Consider the following 14,827-nt stretch of genomic DNA (forward strand, 5'->3'; position numbering starts at 1 on the left):
TGTTCAACATCTTCATAAAGCAGCTGGATGATGGAACTGACAGAACCCTCACCAAGTTCGCTGATGTCACTGAACTGGGTGTTGAGGTGGACACATAAGAAGGGAGAGCCATCTCTCAAAGAGACCTGGACAGGCTGGCAGAGTGGACTAGGAAGACCTGTACAAACATTGACAATATCTAAGTTCTGCACTTGGGATCACATAACCAAGGAGCCCCACACAGGCTAGGATCTGTGTGGCTGGGGAAGAGCCTTGCTGAAAGCGTCCTGAGGGTTCTGGTGGACCACAAGCTGAACATGAGTCAGCAGCGATTAAGGCAAGTTGCATCCTGGGCTGCATCATCAAGATCATCACACTTTATTCAGTGCTTGTCAGGCTGCACCCAGAGTTCTGTGCACAGTTCTGGTCTCCACGATTCAAGGAAGACTGTAAAGGGTCAAAGGAGAGCTATGAAGATGATCAAATGGCTGGAGAACCTGCTATTAAGGAAAGACTGAAGGAACTGCATCTTTTCTCAATGGAGAAGAGGAAGCTCAGAGGGACCTCATCACTATATTCCACTATGTGGAGGGCAGCTATGAAGAGAACAGAGGCTCTCTTCTCACAAGGGGCCACATGGAGAAGACAAGGGGCAACAGGTAGAAGTTGCACTGGGAGAGTTTTCATCTCAGAGTATGAAAGAATTTTTATTATACTGAGGACAATCAATCACTAGAGCAATCTCCCCAGCAGCATGGTCAAGTACCCATCACTGGACATTTTCAAGATGCAGTGGTACAGGGTTCTAGATAATCTCATCTAAGCTCCCTTTCTCATGAACGATTGGAACGGGTGAACTTTTGAAGTCCCTTCCAACTTGGGCTGTTGTGACTCTGTGTTTCCTTTGATGTTGACAATATACAGTAAGCCCAGAGGCATGCCTGGCTGCACAGGAAGAGGTCTCTGTTCCCTGCTCCCAGTGAAACATATGTGCCCTCAAAACTGCTGGTCACTGTCTGAGGAAACTGCAGATGGTCTCTGGAGCACATTTTTTCTTACATTCCCAGCTGCATTCAAGACTGCCGATAACAATTATGTTTTCCTATCAAATGCAGTCAATTAGCTATACAGGGATAGCTTAATTGACAGCAACTCCCCATTTGTTTATTTATTTGGGTTCCACTTTAATAAACAGAAATCAGATAAAGCCAGTTGCAGAGAAATGTTTTTCTTCTTGTTGCTGATTAGAGACTTAAGAACACAGAAAATTACCATGCAGTCTAATCTGTCTGGTTATAAGCCCAGTTTCCTCATTTATCTACTTGAATATTTTAATAACCATAAATTTAAATAGTGCATGGTTTTAACAAATTGCCTGTGCCTAGGTTTTATTTGGTTCAGTTTTCCTAGTAACTTAAGAAATAGTTGTCCTCATCTAAGGCTTGACACATCCCATATGTTGTTTGCCGGGTGACCAGAAATGAATACACTGAACAAGACTGCTCTTTTTACCTATGAACAATCAGAACAAATGAAATTGTGAACAGACAAGTGACACTGGTTCCACTGTTTGCACAGTAAAGTGCTGGGTTTTATCTGTTCAGCTCTTGGAAACTGCATAGATCAGCTCTGGATTGAAATGTCAGTGGCAAAGAAAGCCCTCAGACTGTTAATTCTAAAATTTATCTCTTTAGAGGAAACCCTAAATCATTCATATTTCCTACACTGAGATAAATCTAAGTTAAAGTAAAGCAGTTTCAACTAATACTAAAAATGGCATCTCTGAGGGAACTTTACATTCAGATTCTGTTAGAAAATATGTCTCCATTCTGCAGTAGCTACTTTTTTTCTTTTTCTTCATTTAACTTCACTTTTTTTCTCATTTATTTAATTTCTTCCTTTTTTTTAATGTTATAAATATATTTTTTATCGCTGTCTAGAAATGATGGTTTTTTTCTTCATCGGCTAATTTCTTGAAATTTACCCCTTAATATATTTTATATATTTATCTCATGAAGTCATAGAATCATAAAATTATTTGAGTTGGAAGGGACTTTAAAGATCATCTAATTCCAAACCCCTGCCATGGGCAGGGACACCTACTAGACCAGGCTGCTCAAGGCCCCATCCAACCTGGCTTTGAACACTTCTAGGGCATCCACATCTTCCCTGGGCAACCTCTTCCACTGCCTCGCCACCCTCATTGTGAAGAATTTCCTCCTAGTCTAAATCTACCCCTCCCCAATTTATTGCCACTCATATCCTTCTATCAGTAATGAACAGTACTACTTTGGTAATTGATAGTTGAACTTGTTTTTTCCTTTTCTTTTAGTGAACTTGTTCATTTGTAATATTTTATTTTTTTTTTTTACTAATTGACTAATCAGGTTAAGACAAATATTTCAAAATTATTTAGATGTATGGTCTTCCATTTAATTATATGACACAAATTCACCATCATAAGAAAGAATAATAACAGTGTTAGTCATTCTTACTAACATATCCTCTACATAACTCAGTCCTAGTCTATATTTCTGTTCACAGGAAAGTTTTTGTTTCTATGCTAGAGCTTTCTAGCTTCTTGTGGGATGTTGTAAGATGAATACATTGGTAAAGATGTATTTTAAGGGTAGAAAAATTGATAAATTATTAAACTGTTACTTAGTTATTATATGAAATAAATATTGCAACCCTCGATTTCTAGTAAAAGAGAAACCCTAGCCTCTTTGTTTCATTCAGCACAGCCAAGCCTACTACCTCCCATCAAATTCAAATCATAGCAAAAAGAATTGTTTTCCAAGGTATGCTTCTCAGCAGTGTTGTAGAACACAGTAATCTTGTGCTACTATTTTTTGTCTGTTCTCATAGTGGTAGGTGAAGACGCAGGAGTGTAACTGAAATAATTATCAGACACACTATTTTTTTCCAAATGCTGCATATGTAATACTTTTTTAATCACAAACATAATCCTGAATTAAGTGGAATTTTTTATTTCACTTCGTGCATTGTGAGCAGTGGTGGTCCTAATGGTGCAGACTCCAGCTGTTTCTACAGCACCCCTGACATGCGGCTCAGGCTTAAGAAACAGAGCAGCCCATTGCATGACAGGCAGAGCTCAGGTCTGCCTGTGCCGAGTCCCTCTCCGCTAGTGGCAGAGTGTGACAAAAGTCTAGACAATGCAGCCATGGACAGAGACTGGAGTATGACCTTCATCCTCTAGCAAACACAGCGGCTAGATGATAAGGCAGCCTCAGAGGTCTCCGTGGTTTCAGCACAGGCAGGATTACTGATTCCTGAGGAATACTATGTGCTTGCACTTGTGGTAGTTGTTTTGGCAATACCAGTTGTTTTGGCCTTCTCCCAGCCCTCAGCTGCGCAATGAGTGTGAAGTGATCCCATGAGAGTCCTCTGCTTCCTTTGTCTCAACCACATTATTTAACTGTTTCAGATTTTTGCCTTCTCCTGACTTAGCAAGTTCCTACTGTTGAGTCCATTTGATTTCCACCAGCCATCTTATTCCTTCATACCACCTTTTCAGTATCCCTTTGGCAGAAGCCACATCCACAGCTTTGGTGCTATAAATCATCTTTCGCTCACTGAAACACACAAAACTTAGCCTGATAATTTGAAGTTGGCTATAAGCACTTGTCAAATACCTGTTCTCTGGTCCCATAAGCATGTGAGGTCATTAATGGCATACTTTGCAAGGCAAACATGTTCACCTCCACATAACAAACAGCATTCTTGGTGAAACTATTTGCTTGGGTGCTTCGAGAGGTAGCATAACCTCAATTCTATAATGTGCTAGCAATGCCAGAGAAATTAGGGTCCTCATGCTGTGATAAGTCATTTTTATAGCCGAGTTTGTGGGGGATTTGGTTCACTGATCCCATTCAGCATTTGTAGAGTGCTAGGGGGATGAATACAGTTCCTTTTAACTAATGCTGAGACAGGGCAACTGCTGTGTTTCCCTAAATAACTCTGCTTTGTAAAAGGTATGATCATGTGGAACTATTGTCAGCAGAAGGGGAAAAAATACCTTTACAAGCATATTTGTTATTGATGAAACAGCACAATGAAACCTTTTTATGCTGACAAATAGATAAGGGCAAAGAAAGAAAAAAATTGTGAATGATATTTTTAGAAATTTCAGTGGGATTACCAAATTTCTGGGTACATCATCGTTCTTTTGAAAACCAGAAGATGCAATATTAATTACCTAATATTTAGACTCAAATTCTTAATTTTTGTGCAAGTGAAATAGCTATATTTAGCCCTTGCAATACATGTTATTAAGCATATCCATCTAATGAGTAAAAAAGTGCACTATTCTTACCTATATTTATACATACTAATATCATGCATATCTTCTAGTAATGAACTTATACTGAAGTTGTATTATATATTTGAAATTACCATTGAAATAATTTGTTAGTACTGCATGTAAAATATATTCAGTTCATCTCTCAGTACACAAAGGAAAAAATTTACACTTCAGCAGGTGAATCTCCTAGCTAAATGAAACAATGCAGAAATGACAGACCATGAGCATGTTTACTTAGCCATAGGAATAATGATGTAATATTTCTTCAGAAAAATATAAGTAGGTTTTTTCTGAGACTTTCATTTTTTGCTGACTTTAATTATCTCTCTGTCCTTTTAAGTATCTTTGATTGCCTCTCCTAGATATACAGCTTCATCAAATGAAGCTTTTTTTGCTCTGTCATTTGGTGCATACATACTACTATAATAATGCATAACCATTTGACCACATCCAGTATCTTTTGCAGGATATGTATTTCATTCCTCATTTTTCTTCAGTTTACATGATTTTATTCTACCAAAGGCCATGGGCAGGCCACAGGTAGTTTTGAAAAAGAATGCCTGACAATCCTTTGTGCAATCATTTAAAAACTAAGTTTAGAGTTATTTTTATTTTTAGATTATTTTTACTTTTCAGTTTATGGACTACAATTTATGCAGTGAAAGTGAGCTCCTATGCACTGTGTAAAAGTAAATCAGAAAAATATCGGGAAAAACTATGGTATTCTCTAAGATGCTACATTTATGAAATTGTCCTTAAATTATACAATCAAACCAGCAATGCAACTAAAGCATTTTTGCTTAGGAAAAAAAAGATCATCTCATACAAATGTTTTTCACAGCACCAGAGATTTCAAAAAATACAGGTTTCTGTGTAAAAAAAATATACTGCAAATTATGTTCTTAGTGATACTGAAATTTTAAAATGCATAGGTTTCGTTGCAAGCCCAAAATTTGAAGAGACCTAATTTCTGGCCTTGAATAGTGTTGATATCTAGTCGATGCAGCAACATTGTTAAGTTGAAGTTTTCAACATGAACAAAGCTGTATCCCAAGCATATTCTTTCGCCAAGTCCAAACAGAGATCATTACTTTTCCAGTTAGGCCTTGTTTATTGGAAAGTAGCCACAGACAAATGTTCAGGGGTTGAGCAGATCTGGGTTCACACATAATGTTCTAAAAATAGGCATAATAAAGCTGGGTGTTTGCCCATGTAGTTTCCCAATCCAATGATGGGATCTAATATCAGACTGCTAGCTCAAGGAAAAAAAAAATATTTTAGTCTCTAGAAAGTACTCAAACTTTTTGAAAATGTGTATACTACGGTGAAGCCTAAAATTAAACCCTCAATAACTTTTCCTTTCAATGTGGCTTCTAGAAAATATAAGCTAAATAACCGGTGATAAGCAACATTCCTCAGGAGTCATTATTGGAACTGTTATTGTTTAACATCCTTGTCACAAACATGGACAGTGGAATTGAATGTACCCTCAGCAAGCTTGATGATGACACCAAGTTGTTTAGTGCACTCGACATGCTGGAAAGAAGAGATGCAATCCAGAGGGACAGGCTTGAAAGGTGGGCTTATGCAAATCTCATGAAGTTCAACAAGGCTAAGTGCAAGGTCCTGCTCCTGGGTCAGGGCAATCCTAAACACAAATACAGGCTGGGCAGTGAATGGATTGAAAATCCTGTAGAGAAGGACTTCAGGGTGATGGTGGATAAGAAGCTCAGCATGAGCTGGCAATGTGCGTTTGCAGCCCAGAAAGTCAACATCATCCTGGGCTGCAGGTTGAAGGAGGTGATTTTCCCCTTCTACTCTGCTCTCATAAGACTTCACCTGGAGTACTACATTCAGTTCTGGAGTCCTCAGCACAAGGACAACATGGATCTGTTAGAGCAAGTCTAGAGGAGGCCATGAAGATTATCAGAGGCCTGGAGCACCTCCCATATAAGGACAGGGCAAGAAATTGGGGCTTGTTCAGTCGGCAAAAAAGACAACTCTGAGGAGACCTTACAGCAGCTTTCCAGTTTTTAGAAGGGGCCTACAGGAAAGATGGGAAGGGGCTCTTTGTCAGGGAGAGTAGTGATAGACAAGGGTAATGCTTTTATGTTGAAAGACAGTAGATTTGGGTTAGATGTTGGGAAGAAATCTTTTACTGTGATCATGGTGAGGCACTGGAACACGTTGCTCAAAGAAGCTGAAAATGCCCCAATCCTGGAGGTGTTCAAGGTGAGGATGAATGGGTCTTTGAACAATATGATATAGTGGAAGGTATCCCTGCCTATGGCAGAGGAGTTGGAACTAGATTTTTGGAACCACAAAAATCTGAATGTTTCTTTGCATACAAATTCTATTCTATGATGGTTTCCATGTTTGGCACGGAGTGTCCGATTTTAAAATGTATATTTTCATTTAAACTATACAGAAATAAGACTAAACATATGTTCCACTTTACAGTTCCGATTTATCTGTGGCCAGAAGAGAATGAAATTGAAGATGCTGTGGGACTTGTCTGGATTCTTTGTTCTGGTCCAGGTAGAATATTGGTCCATAGTCCAACTCTCTTACTCATGTTGACTCTTCTGTTTACATCTACCTACAAAATAAATACAACAAATGGGAACTGGATTTTTGTAACCGTAGTTGAGATCACAAAGCTCACCTGAGTAGACTATCTCTCCTTCCGGAATCTTTTAAAAAAGACAGCCACCTTTTCTATACTGGCAATAAGAAAAATGAGATGTGTGCCTCATTTTGTCATATATTTAAAACTTGGATCCAAGTGAAGTTCTCAAGTTAAATAGATCCTATCTCATCTATGCGGAAAATGTTTTACTTTGGCACTTTTTCAGACCATTTATCAGTTTCCTACTGTAAGGTTTTCTGGGCTTCGAGAAAGAAAATTAAACACCAGAGCAATTCACTTGTAGCTGTATCAAAACCTGTAAAATAATGCATTATATTTTACCTATATTTTATTTATTATATTTATTTGATGTGCCATTAAAATGATTCTGTAAAAAATATTTAACTGCCAGAGTGCCTGTCTTTGGCCAAATAAGACAGAAATCAGTTTTGTGAGTGTAAACAAGGACAAACACATTTACAGAAAAATAAAAATGATGATGAAAAACAAAACCAAAAATATTAACACAGTGAAGATATTTCTGTTAAATGTGCAATTCAATTATGGAGGAAGGGTTTGAAAGCATGAACTTGATAGGGGATACAGTATTATACATACCTGGAAAGTATCTCATACAGTAGGGCTTTGTTATTGCTTACCATATTGCATCTGCATTAAAATAACATTTGCAATTCTAATGATTAACAACTTAAATAAGCAGTTGGTGACATTTTGGAAAAAGTCAAAAGAAAAATTAGCAAATTACTGCAAAACTGGCTTGTGTTTTATGAGTAAATAATTTAGCTGAATTCATCATGATACAGAAAGACAGAAGAACTCTTATATTTTGCCACACCAGATATAAGGATATTTATGATTTTCATGGTTAATTGAAATGGTGCTAAATATCAGTTTTCAGTGAAAGACAACAAACTATCTCTAGTGAAAATAAGGCGCAGAATTAGTGCTTGAAGCCTAGTTTATTTTTTGAACTTATCTTAGAGTACAGAGAGACCAATTGAAAGTAATTATGTTTGATTTATGATAATATAAACGAATGAAGATAATATGCTTTGTGATGTAAAATCACACTTGATCTTAGAGTATTGCAATTGCATGAGATATTTTGTTTAAAAATACACAGATATATATTAAAACCTGGCATCTTATATTTAAAAAAATATAATACAAGACTATAGTAATTAGATATAATTAATTTATCTTTCTGTATAATACCAAAGGGGACATTAATTTTATAATCATAATTTCAAGAGTTAGTAATGAGAATTACATTGAAAAGTCAAAAAAAAGATTGAAACAATGCTCATATCGGATGTGCAGGAGTGAATTATACTGCCACTACAACAGACTTCTGCAGTTTCCAACAAATACCACTAAAATGATCTCAGCATTTTTATTTTACCGTTTCTTTACATCCTAAGCTATCAATACTACGAGGCATAATATTACTAACTTACTAAAGAGTCAAATCACACATAATCTTTAAAAGACCAATTACTAATAATAAAACACAATAACACTGCAGTCCATTTGGATGGCAAATTCTGCCAGGCATTTTGAGTGGATTACTGTAATTTAATTGCCTTCTACTTTATCATATCTTTCAAAAGCTGACATACACAACAGATTATAAGTGTTTAAGTTCCATTGAAGATAATTATCTTTTAACTGGAGATAGCTTAAACTCAGATCATAGAATTATAAAGTCATAGTATCGCTTGGTTGGAAAAGACCTTTGAGATTATTGAGTCCAACCATACCTGTCTACTGCTAAACCATATCCCTGAGGACTTCATCTACCCATCTTCTAAACACCTCCACAGATGGCGACTCAATCACTGCTCTGGGTAGCTTGTTCCAGTGCTTGGTAACCCTTTTGATGAAGAAATATTTCCGGATGTCTAATCTGAACCTCCTCTGGCGCAATTTGAGGCCATTTCCTCTCATCCTATCACCTGTCACTTGGGAGAAGAGACCAACACCCTCCTTGCTACAACCTCCTTTCAGGTAATTGTAGACAGGTGTCCACTCAGCATCTCCTTTGCTAGGCTAAACAACCCCATTTCCCTCAGCCACTCCTCGTAAGACTTGTTCCCCAGCCCCTTCACCAGCTTCACTGCCCTTTTCTGGGCACGTTCCAGGACCTCAATGTGTTCCTTATAGTGAGGGACCCAAGACTGAACACAGTATTTGAGGTTCAGCCTCACCAGTACAGAGTATGAGGGGAGAATCACTTCCCTGGTCCTGCTTGCCACACTGTTCCTGACACAAGCCAAGATGCCATTTGCCTTCTTGGCCACCCGGGCACACTGCTGGGTCATGTTAAGTTGGCTGTCAACCAGACACCCACGTCCTTCTCTGCCAGGCATTTTTCTAGCCACTCTTCCCCAACCCTGTAGATGCAAAACAGTGCAGGGTTAATGTAATGGAAATTCACATTCCTCTCTTCCCTGTCTGAACTTTCTTGAGCTTTAAATTAAGAGAAAATCTCACAGAAATAACCATTAAAATGAGCAATTGCACTCTCATTAGTACAGAGGGGAATTATGCCATTGATATCAATGTAAGAAGGATCCAGAACTTCTTGCTTGAATCTTTCTCTTTCCCCATGTCAACCAAACAATGAATTAATATATCCTAGACTATATTTAATTTTTATTGAATGTAACAGTTACTGGATAGTCAACTCAGGAATTTTGAGATCTTAACTGGGTAGTAGGAGTGCATGGACCTAAGCAACACATCCGTCAGCCTTCCAAAACCTTTCCAATTACGTGTGATTTTCCGATTGCATATGTTCTGTTCTAAAATTCAGCTGAAATTCTCATTGCTGTGAGTGGGAGCTACAAGTATATATAATTATTAAGACTGTAAGTAGGTTAGTGCATTTAGTTAGTGTACTATACAAGGCTTTTTGTCAATGTTCTGCCTATAAATGGGTCCAGACACAATACTGACCCTACGGACTTAGAAATTCCAGAAATAATTGGGTTTGGATCTTAATGCATACTCTCATAGAATTTGTACTTGCTGAGATCTAAAAGAAGAGCTAAACTAATATGAGGTATTCAAAAAAGTATCCAAATCCATTTTCTATGAAACTTATTCTCTTTTGTTCTGTGGTGTTATTTCTTCTAGCCCAGGAACACCCATCTCTCTATTGTTCCGGATATATCCTGTTTCCCAGTGTGCCTTCTGCATTCCCTCTTTTCACAGTAACATTGAAAAGCTGAGCTTTTTTTAAAATTAGTAAGCACTTCTTTGATAAAAAATGTCTACAGATTCCAGGAACAGAATCCTTGCTACTGTTACCTTGTTTGGTGTCAGCAGCTTTAATATGTGAAAGGCCTGTTTAGCCCAAGTCTAAACATATCTTCTGAGCTGTATAATCAGACCCAAATATCCAGAGCTCCATACTTCTTCCAGCCTGCCGAACCCATTGGTTCTGGGTTAATTTTTGCTATTGTGGATATTGTATTGCATGTTGGACAATCTAGTAGACAAAGAAGGGGGATTTTCACATTTTACATTCATTATTTTTCTGAATTTGCTTACAATGAATACTGCTTTCTTAACAAGAGAAAAGATGTATTCCATATATTGAAAAGCTGAGAGCTTGCAGCTTTGCAGATGCTTCAGTCAGTACATAGACTTAGCAAAATATAAAATAAGAAAATATCTGAATTTTGAAAAAGAAAGGTGCTGATTAAGGAAGACTTTTACAATAAAAGTATTAACGTCCTTAGAAGGACAGCTTTTCTTGACTTGAAACCTTGTTTTGTTTTACAATCTCTCAATAGTTCCAATATTGCTATTGCTTCAACCCATTAACTGGTTTGTACGCCTTTTCTGCCTAAATGTTTGAAATTATTTTTTACTTATTTTTACAGGTAAGGAAGTATTTAAAAAAAACAATTACAAACAGTTCTAGCTGGTTAGGATATATTATCACAACATCTTGTCCTTTTTCTGTTTGATATTTGTTCTCTGTTTAAGGATACTGGGACATACCAAAATTTAAAAATGCTCCATTATAATTTTTTTTTTTCATTCTTCAGAATTTAACATAGGAAGGAGATGTAAAAAGTGTGCTTTGAATTGGAGACAATAAATTTTTCAGTAACTTAACTCCACAACTCCTTGATAAATTGTAAAACAAAATATAAACAGCAAATTGTAAACTGTTAAATCAAGCATTTGTTGAAGAATTAAGAAAAGAACTTCTTACCTTATCACAGGAGGTATAGTGTTCCCAAATACTTTTGCTCATGAAATCTATCCTTGTTTTGAACACAAGTGAAGACACATCTGAGTATATTACCAGGAAGATGATGGAAATCAGAAAAAAGATCAGCTGAAGATCTGCATGACTTCATGGCTAACTTGAAGAACTGTGAGGAAGTCCTTGTTATTTTGGTTGTATCGTTTTCCAAAGCACAGATTACAAATGACACTAAACAATCAGGATGAAAGCTACCTGCATTGTCTGAGAGGTCTGTAAATGTTCTCACAATCTCTGAAACTTCAGAGCTCATGAGTTTTAGCAGACAAGAACATGCGAGATTTTTGTCTGTTCTGATGACAGCTTTCTCAGGGAGTTTTTACTGTCTCCTTGTGGACAGTCTATCCTTGTCTATATTTCTATTGAAAGTCATTTTTATTCAGAGAAAAGCTATAAAGATCTATCTACCCACAGAGCTTTTTTCTTGCCCTTCTAAAGCCTGCTCAAATATGCCAATGTCACACAGAACTACCACTGCCACGAATCCTTGGTTGTATGAGATTATTCTCTTAAGTTGCAGCAAGTTTCCAGTTACTGTCTATAGAAGTGGGAGCCAGAGGCCTCTTCATTCTTTTATTACCTGTCTTCTACTTTTTAGCATCATCTCATAACTGTGCAGCAGTGCTATGTGTATTTCTGCATATAATTTCAGTGTTCAAAATGAAGAAGTGTTCAACGTAGTGAATATCATGGCACACACAGACGAGGTAAGAAATGCACATGCTTCTATAACAAATAAGAGAAAAATCTAGCTAGTATTGATTGTAATTCTGTTTATACTTCATAAAACTCATCCTGCATTAAGAGCGTGTGTTATGCACTGCATGATGGCCTTAAAGTCCCCTTTACTTTCTAGATTTATTATGAAGCTAAAAAAATGTAACCTCACTCAGTGTTAAATAAAAATTTTGCTGGTTTTATGGGGTTTTAATTTTTTTGACCACAGAAAGCAAAACAAAAAGAGCTGCTATAAAGGAAGGATAGTTTTGCATGTGAATAGAAGTTCACTTTTTTGGAAGAGAAGGTGTAGCAGAAAGTACTAAAAGTACAGGTGTCTCGCAGACCTGCTGGTCTTGCAGATATTGTCTTCTTTTGGTTTTATCTGCTGAAAAACTGCAGGATTATACAGACATCACAAAGAGAAAGTGAGTAATACATTTGTAAGAATCTTCAGCTGCACTTACCTCTAAAGATGTTGTGATGAAACACAATGCACATTAAATAGGGAACAATTTGCTTGGATCTTTTTTCACCGTATAACAAATGGATATCAGAAGTATATGTATTCCTATAGACAATTGCCCCCAAAAAGATTTACTACATATTCATTGATTTTTCTTTTTCAAAAGGTAAATGAGTTATTAATCCTCTCAACAAGCTGGAATTGCTATTCATTACCATAATATTGTCTCACTTATCAAAAACCTGCAGCATATGCTAGAGGTATATTTTTTTGCTATATGACAGTTAGTAAGAAAACCATGAAATTTTTGAAAAACACATGCCACTACAGACTTGAGTTTTTAAAAACATAAAACAAACACAAGTTCCTCAGATTTCATTTTTTCTGAATAATTTTTTCATAAATATTTCTAAATTAGTACACTACCATGCAACAAGTAAAATTATGTAGTTATATAGCATTGAAGAACTATGATCAATAGTTTATCCAGAGAGAAACAAGTTATTAAAATCAAATCATTGTAGAAATATGACTAGATTTTTCATATATGAACAATTCTTTACATGGACGATTTGGTCTCACCCAGTCTAATGCTTGAACAAATTCAGAACTTTAAGTACGTCTGTATTTTCTTCACAAATTATGATTAATAGTTTTTAAACAGTGAAAATGTATCACTCCTGACTCTGTTCTGTTTCTGTTTTGGAGGTAGGCACTGTTAGGAAATAATTCCTTTTTAGGATTTGAGTGAGAAAGCATATTGACTTTTTGTATTAATTGAACTAGGTCGTACCTTAATATTTACAGCCAGTTCCTTCAGATCTTCTGCAGCTGGTAAAGGCTAGACTGCAAACTTCCAAACACACTTCTGCTCCTAAACTTTAGGGAAGGAGAAGAAGGGAGGAGCTGGTGATGCCAGAGACACCACAGAAGACAGCAATAAGTTGCAGAGCATGCAGACTGTAATTCAGACAGCTAGTTGCAAAATAAAAGTGTTTTGCAATAAGAGTTCCAAATAATGGTTTAAACTGCCTCTGAACTAGAAAAAGGTTCTTATGACAGAAGTCACGCTGGCGGCATGACTATTATCTGTCCTGTGTGCTGATTTCTTCAACATACTTTCTTTTCTGAGAAGTTGTAAGTTTTTCTTCCATCATTTAGCTTTTTTCTATCCCTTTTCTTCTGTGCCTGATGTGTTATCATTTTTGTAACAACTAGGGGAGAACCCTCAGCCCCATGGGGAATGCAGCACGATTGGGGAAGTATAATTTCTGCCTAGTTAAAGAGAAGAGAAAAAATCTGAAAGCTTTATCTTGCTGGATATGCCAAAAAACATGGCAGCATAAAGATGTAAAACCTTGCTGGTTTTCATTAGAAAATGTCATTGAGCCTTACTGAGGGAAAATGGCAACTGAAGTACTAAAAATTTGGGACATGATACCACAGATGGCAAATTCTGTATATCTTTGTTATATGTATTAAACTTAAGTGTACAATCAATTGTTAGAGTCATGTTCAGCCTTCACCTCTACCGGACACATTTCTAGCAAAGATACTATCTTATGAAAATTGTTCTACACAAGCAAAACATATTAAATACACACACAATAAGAATGAAAATAGAGACTAATATATTTCCTATTTCTCTTAGTTCATTTTTTTCTACTCTTTGTTTCAAATAATATTCATTTTCAAGAATCCCTGGTCTAATGCTTGATAAGTCAGTTTACAGGTAAGGTGCATATGCAAAACCAGGGCATACCAAAAGAGCTACAAAGATGCAGATTCTTTGCAGCAACAGAACTATGCACAGCATACGTGAACTGAAAGTCACTTGGTGTGAATGCAGTTCTGCTTGAGCAGATGTTTTAACATCTTGACACTAAACTTGAAGTGATTTTTAAATTGGGCACAAGTGAAATTCGTGCTTGTAGTTTACCTTTATAACTGAAACAAGAGTCTAAACCAAAAAAAAATCTCCAATTTTCAAACCATGAGATAGATTTCAACGTGGGCATTAAACCATGGCCTGTTCATATTATGATCACCCCAAGTGCATCCAGCTGCACTATTATGCACATTCAGAAAGTCTATGGCTCCCTCTGATGTCTTTTCTTTGTACTTCATTGAGAAAGAGTGGGTAATGTGCACTTTCACATTTTAACCACTTGAGTTTGAAATTAGGCACACTCATCCAGTGTCCGTGCACATGTATTCCACTAACAACTAAGCCCTTTAAACAAAAAAAAAACACACAACAATGACAGATCAGCCCACCTTGATCCATCACTTGATGGGGAAAAAAATGCCAATTCCTTAAACTAGAGGCAAAAGGTGCTGTTCAGGCTGTTCAGTTTGATAAAAGCCATTGCAAATTTGATGGTTCCCTTAAGTCTAAAGTACTACCAT

General features: G+C 36.7%; 1 long non-coding RNA gene across 4 annotated transcripts; it reads right to left on the bottom strand.

Annotated features, from left to right (window-relative positions):
* Nucleotides 1–2,570: 2,570 nt before the first annotated feature.
* Nucleotides 2,571–13,341, bottom strand: LOC128850533 (uncharacterized). Of its 4 annotated transcripts, none has more exons than XR_008447957.1 (3): nucleotides 13,212–13,341; nucleotides 10,266–12,523; nucleotides 2,571–9,346 (listed from the first exon to the last, which is right to left on the bottom strand). It is a non-coding gene; the product is annotated as an uncharacterized LOC128850533 (long non-coding RNA). The 4 variants fall into 4 exon arrangements; XR_008447958.1 differs by having other exon boundaries at nucleotides 2,572–9,346; nucleotides 10,266–11,961; nucleotides 13,212–13,337; XR_008447956.1 differs by lacking the exon at nucleotides 13,212–13,341 and having other exon boundaries at nucleotides 2,572–9,346; nucleotides 10,266–10,446; nucleotides 11,182–13,199.
* Between the last annotated feature and the right edge of the window lie 1,486 nt (nucleotides 13,342–14,827).

The sequence above is a fragment of the Cuculus canorus genome, chromosome Z (genome assembly GCF_017976375.1).
Source record: "Cuculus canorus isolate bCucCan1 chromosome Z, bCucCan1.pri, whole genome shotgun sequence".
Classification (NCBI taxonomy): domain Eukaryota; kingdom Metazoa; phylum Chordata; class Aves; order Cuculiformes; family Cuculidae; genus Cuculus; species Cuculus canorus.